The sequence below is a fragment of the Sylvia atricapilla genome, chromosome 3 (assembly GCF_009819655.1).
Source record: "Sylvia atricapilla isolate bSylAtr1 chromosome 3, bSylAtr1.pri, whole genome shotgun sequence".
Lineage (NCBI taxonomy): Eukaryota > Metazoa > Chordata > Aves > Passeriformes > Sylviidae > Sylvia > Sylvia atricapilla.
Window position 1 is genome coordinate 13,268,879 of NC_089142.1, and position 12,616 is coordinate 13,281,494.

A 12,616-nucleotide genomic window follows, 5' to 3' on the forward strand; every position below is an offset into this window, starting at 1 on the left:
AGATTAAATTGTAAACCTAAGCCTTGGAACTTTTGTAGATTTACAGATTTTAGAGGAATATTATTTCTCATTCAAAATTCATTCCTAAATTAATGCTGAGCATGACTGTGTATTGTGTTTGTTATGAGGCAAGATTAAAGGGATTTACCCAATGTTATATCAGATAATGTATGTGTTTTAGACATCCACATAAGCGCTTTTTTCTCACATTTATTTTCCAGAAGGTTTCTGTAAATAAAAGGAACCAAAATGTTCTTTAACTCCTTTGCAGTGCGCTACTGCTAGGCTCAGATTCATTCTGGTGAACCACAAATGCACAGCCAAGCTGTTTACATCAGGACAGTGGCTGTTCCAAGCTTCCTTTGGGGTCAAGAGTACCTGGAGCTCCTGCCCGTGGCTCACCCAGCCCTGCCCTGCCCTGTGGAAGCTGCAGCCATGGAGAGAGAGCTCCATCTCTCTGCTTTGAGAAGGCCTCAAAGCAAATTCCCTTGTGTTTGGAACTTCATATAAATTCTTCTTTCTTTCCTGATGTGCTGTGATTCTCCTCTCCTTTCTATCTCCTAGAATTGATTTTGCTGTCAAAAACATGACTGTATTTTTACAGCACGTATTAGGGAAATACAGTGTGAAATGTGAAGGGAGAAAATAAGAGATGAAAAGAAAAAAAAAGTTGGTATGTCCAAACATTTTGATCAAACATTTATAAGAAATAGGACAAAATAGAAACTTTTTGTGAAATGTCATTCAGTGTTGAGTAAATCTGGAAGGAACGTTTTATTTGTTTTCTGTTTTTCCCTTTTTGTTGCTTTTTAATTTTTGTTGGTTTTAATTCCCTCTTGGGGTGCCTACTACATATTGCTCATGCAGTGAAGCATTATGGATCTAAGTGAGGAATGTATTAAACAAAGACTAGTTTAGCTAAATGGCCTGTGTGGTTTACTTTTGTCAGAAATCACCTTTGCAACATGAGCAGTTTCCTAAAAAGTGCAGAAGTGCTCAGAGAGCCAAGCACCTTAATGGGCCAATGTACATAAGAATGACATTAGGCTACTCCAAGTCCTCTTTGCTTACACCTTGCTGTACCCTAATCTTTGAAGGTTGACCTAATTCTCTTTAAATGGGTTTTCAGGCAACTTTTCTAGATATTATAGAATCATAGAAAGGCCTTGGTTGGAAGAGACATTAAAGTTCTAATTCCAATCTAATTCCAATCCTCCTTCAAGGGCAGGGACACCTTTCACTGGAACAGGTTGCTCAGAGCCCCACCCAACCTGGATTTGAGCTCTTCTAGGGATAGGGTAGCCATAGATTCTCTGAGCAAAGCTGAAAAAAAAAGGAGGTATAATGTTTTCAAAAGTGAGGTCCTAGAGCAAGTGCTATGATTTATTACTTATTTCCAGAAATAAGATTTTTGTCTCGGCTGCAGTTTACACACACATTCCATATTCATCCTGACAACTCAATGGAAAATGACGTCCGTTTCATGGGTTCATCATAAGTGACACTTTATCTCTTTTTAACATTCTGATGAGCTTTTTAGCAGGCTGAAATATTTCCTTTAAGCCACAGAATGTGTATGTCTGCAGAAGACTGGATCTAGTTCTCATTAGTAAGAAAACTCTCAATAAACTTAGTCTACAAAAAGATAAATTCAATCTAACATTTTTTGGTTTCAAACTAACAATTATTTTCAAACTGATTCATCGTCATTTCATTTTTTATTTTTTAAACACTTCCCATAATTTGTTAAACAATGAGTACAAATTTAAGTTCTTTTATTTTTTTATTGACAAGTTGTGAGCAGAGCTGCATTAGTGAACTATTTAAGAAATAACATCTGCATCCTTTCTTAAGGCAGAAGAAAGCACATCTGTAAACTTTTTATATTTTGGAACTTACTGCCATTGTATTTATTTCATTTTACAATACAGAGAAATATAATAAAAATATATATTAGAAAAAGCTGTTGGAGAACATAAGTTTGCTGCTTTGGGATAAATGAGTAATGGCTACATAACTGTCATCACACAATCACTTTTAAGCCTTCTTTCATGGTATACAGCTCCAGGCTTGGGCAATGCAACTCATTAGAGGGTGAAATAAAGGCCATATATCTTTCTTCTCTTGTGGATTCTTACTCCTTCTCTTTAAACGGTTATCATGCCCTTCTAACTAAATGAAATAAAATTAAATTGCATCTTTCCAACCGACATCTCCATATTCCTGTCAAATAATGTGCATGTGCTAAAAGAAAAACATATTAGTAAGTGAAAGGCACTGCTGTCAGCTGTAGATAAGATAAAAGAAGTCCTAAAGAAACTGCTGCTCTTCGTGGTCTAGAGTATAACTATGAACACTGCTGCTGTTCTAGGAAAAGGAGGGATATAGTCAGGAAGTTCATGATTTAGCATCAGGTTTCAGTGGCCAGCAGCATCTTAATTTAGGGGTGCTATGTTAAAAAATAGCTTAACCTATGTTCATACAAACATGAAAATTTTGGAAGTTCTAATTTTTAATTTTTTCATTCTAATTAAAGAAAGTTTTTATTTTTGTTCTTCTAGTGCTTCTCTGCATAGTGTGGTTTTATCAAATTTGCAGAGATTCCCTTAGCTAATTCTTCTACCCAAATTGTACACTTGATACCCTAATTCTGAAATTACCTTTTACATGTTTTGTGACTACAACCAAGAGAGTCAAAGACAATATTCCAGGAGCAGCCTGAACAAAAGGTAATTGGTGATCATCTGGGCAGATCTGCTGATATGTACTCTGTCACAAATATGAGAGCCATGAAAAAGGTTGAAGGGCAAAAGGCAACTCTTGTATTAATATTTGCACATTGTTCACACCAGTTTTGATTTCCACAACTTTGTAGATGTCCACAGACCCAACTATAAATTTTTATCTGAGCCATAACTCCAAAGTGAGGAAAGAAAATTTAGTGTGTTTTCTGTATTTCACAAAATACTACTATACTTACAAAGACTGATTATACTTTTTATTCTACCTAGTAGGAAAAAGGGTATCAGTGAGAAAGACATGTTTCCAAAGGAAAATTTTATTGTCATGAAATTATTCCTTGTGTATTCAGCCCTACTAAAAGTACTAATTTATGTGTTCCCAGGAAGGTCAGAAAACCTAGTTTCTTTAAGAGCTTGTTTTCTCATTGTTCATTTAGTAAGTTTGTAATAGTCCTAATCTAATCATAGGAAGAGTTCTCAAAGGCTTTTCATCAGTATGAAGATCACCACTGTGATGAGATCAGAAACTGAAAATCAAAACCTTATTTAAATGTCTATCTGAGGCACCAGCCACACAGTGTTATCTCATTTCTCCTATGAGAAATGCCTGCCTTCCACGTGTAAACTGTATGAGCTCATTGAGGTAGAAACCTCTGAACCCGTCTGTGTCCCATCACATCAAAGTTTTGGCTTTCTTGACGGAATGATGCGTCTCATTCTAAAACTGATCAGAATTTTGCCTCTAAGTGCCTTTTTTTCTCCAATAAGTATGAAGAAAACCACAATAAATAGAGGAAATGCAGACATCTGCGTAGAAAACAATTAAATTTACATGAAATGAAATCTCGCCCGAAGGGTCTATAATTAAAGAGCAATTATATTCCCAAGTTACATGAAGAGGATCCCACCCACTGTCTTTAAACTACTGTTGCTATTATCTTTTTGCAGTCAGCTAAAACAAGAAGATTTGGATTAAGCCTGACATCTTATTATGCTTTGTCTCATACAACCACTGTCTCAAAGCATGAGACTTTCAGTTTGAATATGAGTGGGTATGGAAGGGGCAAAGAGAAAAAATACAACAGCAACATGATGTACCTACAGACATTAACTCATAACCAGTGTATTAATGAAAAGCCACTATTTATTTCTATGTAGTAAATCATCAAGAATCATAAATCCATAAATTCAGAGATACTCACAATCTCCACTGAGTCTTATCTGAACAAGATATTCTTCTGATGTGACAGAAAAATTAGTTCAAGTAACCTTTGGGGGAAGAACATACAAACTTTACTCAAGAAAAGCGGTGAGAATAATAACAATGGGGAGCACAAGTAACATTTTGCAAAAAATCAAAATATATTGTTTAAAATTGATTCAAAATCCTTACATATTTTTGTTTTCTTCCAGGGTTGTTTTTTGTCATTTCTGGATTCAAATAATAAGAATATTTAGAATTGTATCTCTTTTTGTCATAATATATTGTGGTAAAATAACTTTTGTTCTTTACACATAAACCAGTAAGAGTAAGCAAAGTTTACAGCTTAAAGTCATCTTAAATCAGTATTCCTGTAGCAGCAGAACATCTTGAATTGTACCTGTGTATTTGTCCTCTCTTCTACCTACTGGATATGGAGAGGGAGATGTAGAGTGGCCCAGTACTGATGAATTACTCTTTGTTACCTGTTCTTACAATGCCTATTGCAATTTTAAAAACCGTGAATGGAAACAATAACAAATGAGCAAGAAAACAGACTTCCACACAGGAAGGTATGAAAGCAGAACACATTACAGATTGACCGAAAAACAGGAGGCCCCCCAAGCAGCCTTCTGGGTGTGCTGTAAAAAAAAAAATAAAGACAAAAAATCTATCAGGAAATATGTGATAGCATATGGAGGAGTGGATGATAAAAACCTTTCAAACACAAAATCTGCAAGGGGTTACGTACTAAAATCTGCTGGAAGATATTGGTGAGATGCAGCCACAGACCATGTTTGGAAAAGCACTGGATGTACCTTACAAGCTTGTAATCTTTTAAGTAATATACTTGTGTAGTTTTCATTTAGTCCCTTTTGTTTCTTCCAAAGGATGATTATTTCCTAAGCATTAACAAAGTGTGCAAAAGTATTATGTGCATGCAAAGACGTTACTAAGTGTTGTACATGAAGAAATCTGTCTTCAATTATATTTGAAGCAATTACTTTGATATCATCTTTTGTTTACAGTAAGCTACCATGAACAAGGATGTCCCTCAGGAAAAAGGATTTGAGGAGGACATAGGAAGAAAAGGCTCTGAAAACAATGTTAGTTTTAAAGTTTTTTCTAAGGAGAAAAAAAAAAAAAAGAATCATGTGCAAATTCTGTGCAACAAAAGAAATCTTCATTCACCAAAAAGAGTTTGACGACAGGAAACAGGAAGAAAATAGTTTGGATCCAAGGGATTTTAAAAATCAAAAACCAAAAAATGTCTAGAGATTTTGAAGTGGCTTTGCCTAACATATTTTTGAGGTTTTGTTCTTCAGTGGATATGTTTTTCTTAGGTAGCTGATAAGGAACTAACTTCTTCCATGTTCTTTAATGCTTTGGCTTTAGCTTCATTTCTTAAATGCAAGGAAAAAGGAACATAGTTGACAGACACTTTTTTTGTCTTCTAGGTAACAGTCTGTAAAATGAAAGCGTGATTCATTTCACAACTAGGAAATTATGCTGCAGCTACATGTAGAGAGCAAAAGTTCTTGTACTGCACTTGTTTGCTTTCACAATGAACTGTTGAGGAGGAGCACACCCACACCAGCAGAACTTCACAAAATACTGTGCTACGCTGGGGGAGCAGAGGTGCTAGGACACAAACCAGGCTGGGCCAGGGAGCTAGACTTCAGCACTGTATATGACTTCAGATCCCTGGGCAAATTAGCCTCTGGAAGGAACTAGAATATGTGATGTAAAAACAAGTGAGCAATGCTGCAGCCTGGGACCAGACTGGCACCTCTTAGGCATCAGTTGGCTGTGTGATGGCAGCAGTGCTTTCTCACAGACACTCAGCATGATCCACCAGGCCCCCCCAGCAGACATGACTGTGCAGGCTTTGTTAAACCAGGCTTCCAGGCTTCTGGAACAGCATTAGGTGATATACTCCCATAAAACAATCACTACTCAGGCCAGCTCGGACACAGGAACCTCTTTCTCAGGATAGAGAATCTCAGAACAGCCCAAGGACATCCTGGCATGTCCAAGACATGGCTTGTGATATATGTCAAGGATAACCAACACCAAGGTATTTCAAATTTTGCAACCTTTAAAGTCAATCCTTAAAATTATAAGACATGGTCTTATTCTGCCCTTATAAGTCACATGAATAATTTTTGAGTTGGCCCACCAAGCCATCCACAGTAAAATTATACTAATATATATACAATTCTATTGCATCTGTGTACACCAAACTTGCTTAGGGATAAACCCTTAACACTTAGGGTGTTTATTGTTTGCCAACGGTATTTCATGAAAATTAGGATGTAAGGATGTGACCAGTGTCTCAGGGCTTCCTCCTGCCTCTATGTAGTGACAGATCCTGAAAAAACAGAATCAAACCTCTAATATATAGCCCATATGCAACAGCAACATACAAAAAAATTCTTACAAAAGTAGAAACCATAGGGCTTTGTTTAATGCAAACATATTAGCATGTGAATGGGAGCTGATATCTTTGACTCCTACAGAAAGAGCTTGCAAGTTAAAACCAAACTGAAATTTTAATTTTAATACATTTTAAAATGTATAGTGTACAATCAGAAGCTTTCCCTCATCAAAATCCTTTCATATTGCTTTTGTTTCTCTAGTCATAGGAAATTACTGTGTGTGTGTTTTCAACATCTAAATGCACTTTCTTGCCTTAAATATGAAATCAGAAGTTAGGAAAACAATATTCTTTGTGTTTGCAGGTTTCCCCTATGAGGAATGCAGGTTACTGCAGTATGTTTGTTTAAGTGCCATGCTTACAACTGTAGCTCCCACATGATTCTCTAGCTCAGTTTTGATTGCCTCTGGCTCTCTCTTGTTATTTAACTTGTTTCTGAAGCTCCTCGTAAAGAAAAAAGAAGCTGTTACTGAAAAATACAGTAAAATGTAGTTTTCACCCTGAAAAGAAGGGTGAATAATTTGTAGACTGAATCATAGACTCGCTTAGGTTGGAAGAGACCTTTAAGATCATCGAGTCCAACCATGGAGCACTGCCACTGGTTGCCCCAATATCCTTGAATGGGTCCCATCTGGCCCCATAAACTTTTGTGTGTCCAAGTGGTGTAGCAGGCCACTGACCATTTCCCTTTGGATTATGAGGATTTCCATTTGCTCCCTATTCCTATTTTCTAGCTCAAGGGCCTTGTACTCCAACAACTGCTCTTGCTATTAAAGGCTGAGGCAAAGAAGCCATTAATTACCTCAGACATGTTTTCATTTTTTGTCACTATGTTTGCCCCAACAAGTATTAAAGAATGGAGTTTTTCCTTGCCCTTCCTTTTGTTGTGAAAGTGCTTATAGAAAGGTTTTTTATTGTGTTTTACATGCATAGATAGAAAAATTTCTAGTTGAGTTTTGGGTCTTCAAGTTTTCCTCCTGAAAAACCTCACAAAAGCCTTATAGTCCTCATAAGTTCCCTGCCCCTTCTTCTAAAGGTCATAAACACCTGGGGTTTTTTTATACTGACTTCTAGCCAAGTTCGCTGTTCAGTCAGGTCAGTCTTCTTCTCCACTGGCTCATCTTTTGGCACATCAGGACAGCCTGCGACTGGTACCATTAAGATGTTCTTCTTGAAGAATGTACAGTCCTCCTGGAATTCTCTGATCTCCAGGACTGTTCCCCAAGGGACCCTCTCAACCAGTCTCCTAAACAGATTAAAACTGCCCTCTGGGAATCCAACATAGTAGCAGTTTTTCTGGCACTCATCCTTACTTCTCTGGGAATTAAGCATTCTTATCATTTTATGATCACTGTGCCCAAGATGACCTCCAATCATCACATCAATCACAAGTCCTTCTCTGTTCGTAAAACCCAGGTCAGGTGGGACACCTTCCTCAGCTGGCTGAGTCCCAAAACTGACTTTAATGCCTCCTCCTGACTGTGGCCAGGTCTGTAAGGGGCCACAACAGGCACATGGACCATCTTACAAACAGAACAGAACAAAGGCAGGATAGGAAGGCAGTGGAGGAGATGGGAAGGAAATGTGGCGAGCAGGAAAGCAGCTGAGGTATTTGAACCTGTCTATACAGGATTTATTAAATGAATCTGTAGCCTTAAGCAGGATCCCAAAACTACTGAAGAACCTGAGACATGACTGAGGGTAGGAATGAACATCTGTCTTTCAGCCAGTGACATGACGAGAGGGGACATCTGCCAGCTCAGGAGGGAGTCCAAAGCCCAGGAAGATAATCAAAGCGGTAATGAAATCTTGTTCAGGAACTCATTTTACGTTAACACTTTCCTCTGCAGCTACATTTTAGAGGAAAAATCTGTCTTTTGCACATTTTAATTTGCAGATACCCTCCCTCAATCCCCTTTACAGCATACTAAGCAAAGCAGGCAGGTGGAGCCTTTTCAGCTAATGATAGACCAAAATCATCTTCTAGCAACTGGTGGTGCCTAACAGATGCCTGCAGATGCCTAATTAACATTCATGAAGTACTTGAATTCCTAAGATGAAGGCAGTATACAGTAAAAGCATAAATTATTATTATGGGTACTAACTTCCTCAGAAAACAATTGTGACTATTCTAAAATAAATGGTTTATTATTCCTTTTGCTAAGAAAGAAATGAGTAAAGACCAACTGAAAACCCCATTTTTCCTACACAATAATTATTTTACTGCCATGTAAATAGCAACAAACAAATATTAAAAGCTGCTCAGGTGTTTCAGGGGTCTGGATTTCTAACAAAATATAAGATTCCACTTAAATCTGACAGAAAGCTGGACAATCAACATCATTAATATAATTGAAATTTTAAAGAAGACTACTCAATCATGCTACCAAGCTGCTAAGAGCATTCTGTGTCCTTTCCTTGTCCCTGACCCTTAAGCTGCTTTGCATCTGGATATTTAAATACTTTGCACAGCTGTGTCTTGCAGACTTCGCCTTCTCCATCTGCTTGTTTGTTTTCCTGGTTTTATTTTTCAGGCTGCTATTTTGTATAAGCAAAATTATCCTTTTATGCCTCCTCTGCCTCTGTTATTTCTTCTAGATACTGTAAACTACAGCATCTGTGGTACTTCTCCTGTTATAGGTTTATATTCTTCCAGGTAGTGTGGGATAAAGATAAGAAGCCTCAGTTGAACATGAAGCTGATGCCCTAGTATGACACATAAATCCCCAAAGCTTTTTATTTCTGAAATTTTCTATAGAGTATCCCCTTGGTATATAAATGACTTCTTTTGATTCTTTACAAGTATGTATCATAGGTCAATAAAAAAAAAAAAATGAAGACAAGCTACTGGGCATTCGACAGAACACAATTACCCTATACATTAGCAAGAGTGATTATTTTTTTATTTTTTGTCACATATCTGGAATAATCTGACAGTAAATATTACTAAAAAAGAGTTCATGACCTAAGAAGAGTAGGGATTCAGATTTGATTTTTAAAGCATTTCTCTGTCTTCAGGTCAGCATGTTTGCAGAAAGAAAGGATGTTTCCTGACCTTTTTATCTCTAAAGGGTGGGAAGTAACTTTAGGTTCAGACATTTATCTCATATCCTAGAAACAAATTGAGCCAAGTTTTCAAGTCGTATCTCCCAGTTATTTCTGGATTACTGAGCTTTGCTTACTCTGAACTGTTTCATAAAGGAAGTTAAAAATTAATGCTGCTGCTTAGCTATATACTTAAATATGAGCTCAGCTTTCAGCACAAACAGATGTTCTTTGCTTAGTTGGGATGGTCTGGAAAAAAAAACAATTACAAAATTGTTTTGATGTGTTCAGTTCTAGGAATCTGTTAATGGCTTATGAACAGAACACATGGATGGCTCTGTTAGGTCAGGACCACGGCTTTTTCACCAGATATCAGAAACAGATATAATGGGATAAAAGGTAGGGGGTCACATACTGAAAGCCCACATGGATTATTATATCCTACAGCTTTCTTATGCATTAATGCATGCCTGATTATTTGTTTCCTGTGCTATCCTGAACAGAGCCCTATCAATGTGAAACAAATTACAAGATCAGAATCTTTCCTGCTCAAAGAAGTCTCTCGGATTACTTTAAAAATTTAATTTGTCAAGTTTTGCAATAGCTGTTATACCCGGTTGAATTATTGTGAAATATCAAGAGCAAGGTAGCAAAACATGCCCTACTGAACAGAAATTTAGGAAACATGAATCACTGAAATATAATTCTGTATGACCTTGGGGAGAGGGAGCGGAAAGAAAAAAAGGCCAAATTTGTAAGAGTAAATTCTTATCATGAGCTTTGCTCTGGGACACCGTTTACATTCAGTTCATGGATGGTGCACTTCCAGCACCCTTTTGCTTCATGGAAGCTTTAGAAATGTCTGGAATTGCTGCATGAGCCTTACAGAGACTTCTAATCATATCCAGGTAAATTCTCCTTAGTTCTATAAATAATAACCATACATCATCTTGAGACAAACACAAACCTTAAAGACAAACACAACATGAAGCTAAGGGGAATCCATTTCACATCTTCTTTACTCAAAAGTTTTTCTAGAATCACAGACTTTAGAGGAAATACTGTTACACTATCCAATCTTCATCTCCTGTTTAACACAGACACCTAATATTTTGGCAAGTTACCCCTGAACTGAGCAGAGTAGTTCACACTTGATGGAAAAAGGTGATTATGTTGCCATTCATCAGCTCCTCCAATGCCAGCAGGGCAGCCTACTGTGTACCAGCTCTAGGCCATGACTGAAATAAAAATTGTTGCTGAATTGTAATTTAATGGCCATGATTAAGAACCCCAGTTGTCGACCATATTGTGTTCAGCATTCAGAAGTTCAACAGGAATTTATTCCCTGTTTCTCATAGATTACAGGCTAGAGTTTGCTTGGGAAGAGAGAACTGCCCTTGATTTCTTACAGTGCTCCAAAGGTCAAAGCTTTGGTTAGGAAAGTACTAATGGTTTATTGTTGCTAATGCTAATTAAAGAAAAAAATTCAACACAATTTTTTATACAAAACTTAGAAAAATGAAGAGCTAGGTCTCATTTGTAGCCATTTGAGTTTTGAGCCCTACTTCAACAGTGAAAGGAGGAAATGTAATAAACTCACTGACTGCTCTAAGGACTGAGGCACCTGAAAGATTTTTAGCAAGTCTCAATAGGAACCCTGAATATGACTCTTGTTATGCTTACTTGCAAGTGTATCAGTTATTCTGAAGTGTACTGATTTATGTACCCATAACAGGGGACTTTAGGAACTCTATGTGTTTTATTACTTGAGGCTCTAGGAATATGAGACAGAGAATGTCAGTTTTAGGGCTCCTGATACTGGTTCAAAACATGAAAGCCGTATGATGTAAAAGGCTATATTATTTCATTCATCTGGCTCAAATAACTGAGGAGTTGAATTTGTACAAATATTTTTCACCGGAGTAGGTATTGTTCATCTTCACCATTTCATCTTGATACCAGAGCTGATGTTATTTGTTCTGCTGTCTTTGGAAAGATACATAATGCCAAAACAAACTCTTTTCGTGTGTAGTCTGGCTAATATGATAGACATAGAGTCATCTGATCACAGCCAAGTTGAATCACATTTGTTTCATGCAGGATTGATTTTGCTATTGATCACTAACAAAGACAGTACTTATGACAGTAGGATTGCAGTGAAACTTGCCTCACTTGAAGAAGGGCTTTATGAATAGTCTTTTATACTGTCTTTTGATACAGCATCTTTTGTCCCAATTAATATTGAGCAATTCTAAGGTGTGGAGAAATCTTTCCTGGCCCAACTGAAATACCCTCTCCTTCAAGGCTGCAGCCGTTGGTGTCCTCCACCCAAACGACCAAGGCATACATTTAACCTCAAACTGAAAAAGGAAATAGTTTCATACCTGAAAAGGGGCTAGTTTTTCATTTCCCCCACCCAAATACCACATGGGAAATTTGTTAGGTGGGTAGAGCTAATACACACCCCAAATAATCCCATGGTTGCTCTAGCAGCCAAAACATCTTACACTGTGTTTACACCATGTCCTCCTGATGAACGTGTCCTGGGTGAGGTTCTGTGGCTGGCTTTATTTTCAACATTCTGCAGTTATGTGCATGTCATTTTCACAGAACCATATGAGAATCCTTTCAAGTTTTTACAGACTTCTTTGGAAGGAACTACTTTTACCTTCAACAAAAGAACAGTTTTGTTTCTTAACAGCACTCAGGATAAGCCAAAAAGCACTAATTTCTCCTAACTTGTAAAACATTTAACATATCGCTACCCACACCCTGTAATTTCAAGACTCCTAGGATTTATATTTTAAAAGCATAATTGAAACTTCTTGGCAAAGGCCCTATGACTTCCAGTCAAAATGGTTATAGAAGAAAAATTCTCTGTCTCAATGTAAAAGAAATCTTGCCTAAATTAAAAGCAGCTGATATTAGCTCTTTTTCCCCTACAATAATATCTACCATTACAATGACAACTAAAATATAAGGTGTTCTTGCATTTCAAGAGACTATGAGAGAAAAAAGGATTGGTGGGGCTATTTTAGTGACGCCACGTGGAACTCAGAATATATTTTGTCAAAACAACTGTTTATTCATATACATAGGGAAGTGTATTTTAATTTAGAATTCATTCAAAATCTCATGCCTTAACTCATTGAATCATAATAACTCAATGCCTAAACCAGCACAGGGGAGTAC